This window comes from Passer montanus, unplaced genomic scaffold (assembly GCF_014805655.1).
Source record: "Passer montanus isolate IOZ18808 unplaced genomic scaffold, ASM1480565v1 scaffold98, whole genome shotgun sequence".
In the NCBI taxonomy this organism is placed as follows: Eukaryota; Metazoa; Chordata; class Aves; order Passeriformes; family Passeridae; genus Passer; species Passer montanus.
In genome coordinates this window covers 5,188-8,708 of record NW_024375256.1, presented here as the reverse complement: position 1 = coordinate 8,708, position 3,521 = coordinate 5,188, and positions in this window count along the sequence as shown.

The following is a 3,521-nucleotide window of genomic DNA, read 5'->3' as shown; positions in this document are numbered from 1 at the left end:
CGGAGCGGGTCTGCACGGCCCCGCCCCCAATACCATGTCGCCGCCGCTCCCCGGTCCGCTCTGCCGCCGCAGAGTCCGCCTTTGCGAGCCGCAACCACCTACGCCCCTCCCCGCCCGGGGCGCTCCGGTCGGGGCTCTGCGGGGGTCTTTTCGCCGGGACCTGGACACGAGAGAGGGCCGGAGAAGGGGACGGGGGGGGTCTCGCGAGCGGGAGCCAGGGCGCCCGCGGGCCCTTCGAGCAGCCCGGGCTCCGCCCCACGCTCCCACGGGCCGCAGCCTCACGGCTCCCAAGCCTGCCAATCCCAGCCCGCCTTTCTCCGCCCCGTCCAATCACAGCCGTCCTTTCAATCCGGGCGCGGTCCCGCCAATCTCAGCCCGCTCAGTCGCGGCTCGGCCCCTGAGCCTGGCGCAGCTCCGCCGTCACCGGCCGCACTCCACCCCTGCCGCCACTTGCCGCTTTGGGAGCCGGCGGAGCCGTGTCCCCGCTGCCGCAGCCTCGGCAGGCGCTGTTGGGGCCGGAAAGGGCGGGCGGGAGCTTCCCGTTCAGGTCCTGGCCGGGATTTCTCCCAGAAAAACGGGCAGACGGCGGGGAGCGGGCGGACTCGACCCCTGCAATGGCGGCGGCGGGAGCAGGACTTGAGGGGACCGGGATGGGAATGGGGGGGGCGCGCGGAGCCGAGCGCGGCGGGAACGGGCGGGCTGGGATTGGTGGGGCCGGCGCTGCCTCGGGTTGTGATTGGCTGGGTGGTCCGGCCCTGGGGCATAAATAGAGTGCGTTGAGGGGGGGGGGGGGGGGGCCCTGGCGTTCGTTCGGCGGCGGAGTTGGAAGCGACGGGAGCTACAGGTGCGCGATCTGAGGAGCGCCGCTGCGCCAGGACGGGACCCCCGCGGCTGCTGATCCGGGGAGCGCCGGTGAGCACGGACGCGACTCCCGCGTCTGTCTGCCGCTAACATTTGGGAGCCGCTGCTGTCTAGTTCTTTCTGCCGTGCTCTGCGCGGCTTGGGCAGCTGGTGGCTGGTGCGGGGCCTGGAGTTGCGCCAGAGGAACCGGCTGCTCTTACCGGGAGCCGGGAAGTAGCCGTTTCGCGGTGTCTGGATTTAAAGTCATGTTCAGAGTACCGGGAATAAAGCTGGGATTTTTTTGCCTTTTTATTATTTTGCTTTTATTTCTAGTACTAATATTTTTTATTGTATTATTTCATTACTTTGCTCTTTTTATTACATTTTGTTTGGTTTGGTTTTGTTTACTAGGTATCTGATGTTAGTTCAGTAAGGGTTGTGGGACTGGGGCTGAAACACTAGTTGTGAGACCAGTGGAGAAATCAAGCCCCAGGGTGCGGAAAAAGGACTTTGGCACGAGCCAGGCCCAAAACAATACAGAGTGGTGGAAATCCTGGGGCTGGATAAATGTCGTGGGTGAAGGGCACAGAGCTGCAGTAGTAGGAAGCTGAGGAGCTGGAGCTGAGGCAGAAGAGCTGGAGGAGACAGAAATATGGTAGGGTTTGGGGTACAACCCCTGTGGGGCTGGGATAGGGAATGTGGTGCTGGGGTGTGAACTGAATGGTCACAGCTGAAATTGCTGTAAGGGCTACCATAGGGACTACAGAGTTATTGCTGCAGGAGGGGTTGTCGTGTTGGGGCTCAAGAACATAGGCTCAAGAGCTGAGCTGAAACCACACAGAGAGCTAGCGTTAAAACAAAGGGCCTGCCCTGAGAAGCAAAAGTAGCATTGTGTGGCACTGCTGGGAAGATGTTGAACAGAAAGTGAAATGAGAGCTGGCAGTGAAATAAAGCTTGTGGGACTGGAGCTGAAATCACTGGGGCCACGGTAGGGACTGCAGTGCTGCAGCATCAATCACTGTTCAAAGGGATACTTACGGCAGGTCTAGAGAGTAACCATAGAATGGGACACAAAATGACGAGCTGGAGATGGAATAATGACTGCTGGAATGGGGTGAGAATGGTGTTTCTAGACTTGGACCTGAAGCTTCAAAATTGGAGCCAAAGCCAAGGCCCTCATGTCTAAGCGGGGAGTAGTTTCACCTGACACAGCTGGAGAATTGAACAGCGGGAGCTCCAAGAACAGAGAAATAAAGCTTGTGGGTCAAGAGCTGAAATCACCAGGGATGGGAAAGAGGGCCTGTGGGCCAGGTATGGAAACTGTATGGTTGACATGGACACTATAGGATTTGTGCCCTGAACTCACTGTACGTCTGTGGTAAGTGCTACGGCTGAGTATTGTGACTGAAACTAGAACAGAATGTGTGCGGTGGAAACCGGGGCTGAAATATAGCACCAGAAAATTATGGCAATGCTGGGATATTCCCTGAGTCTGTGATGGCACTTCCAGGGATGGAGACAAAATCACTGTGGGGTGGGCAAGTGGATGGCAAGGCTGGGGTTGTGCATGAAAAAGGAAACGGAAATGCAGAGCTGAGAACAAGGCTGTGGGCATCCGGTTGAAATGAGGCAGGGACTGGCATAGTGGCTAGGGATTGCTGGGTGGCAGCTGAAATCACTGTGGGGCTGCGATATTGATGGTGGGGTTGGCTTACAGCCCCTTGGGCGGGATCTGAAGTGTTGCACAGCTGGGGCCCAGACCAAGATGCTGCCCTTAGAAGCCGCAGAACACCAGAGCTGGAGCTGCAAGAACAGAGCTGGCAGTCAAATAAAGCTTGTGGGTCAAGAGCTGAAAGAGCTGAAATCACTGGACATGAGGCTGTACTTATTGCAGGGCTGGCACCGGGACTGCACAGGGGAATGAACCATAGGATCGGTACAGAGACTCTAGCATTCTTGCGCCAAAATCACTCTAGGCCTGGGACATGGATGCAGGGGCAGGGTATTGGGACTGTAAGTAGAACAGGATGTGTGGAGGGGAAAAGGGGGCTGCAGCAATATGCCTAAAACCCCCGCCGATGTTGGGATCTTACCTGGGTCTGTGATGGCACTTCCAGGGATGGAGACAAATTCACTCGGGCTGGCAGGTGGATGGCAAGCCTAGGATTGCATGAAAAAGGAAACAGAAATGCAGAGCTGAGAACAAGGCTGTGGGCATCCAGTTGAAATGAGGCAGGGGCTGGCATAGTGACTGGGGATTGCTGGGTGGCAGCTGAAATCGCTGTGGGGCTGGGATATTGATGCTGGGGTGGGCTTACAGCCTCTTGGGCAGGATCTGAAGTGTTGCAGAGCTGGAGTTACGCCTAAGATCCTGCCCTTTAAATCTGGCGTAGTTTTCGCTGGCAGAGCTGGAGAAATGCGCTGCTGGAGCGGGAAGAACATATAAGGTAGTGAAGTAAAGCTTGCAGGTCAAGAACTAAAATCACTGGGGCTGGGAAAGGGGGCTGCACATTGCTTGTGATATGTATTGAACTTTTGGGGGTTAAAAATCATAAGAGCAAAGTGAGGGAATTGGTTCTACATGTAAATAGTCTTGTCCTAAAGGAGCCATCAGCTTTGTCCTGAGACTGGATTTAAAATTACACCCCTCCCACGTTGCCCTATCCACTGGGGGCCCCTCC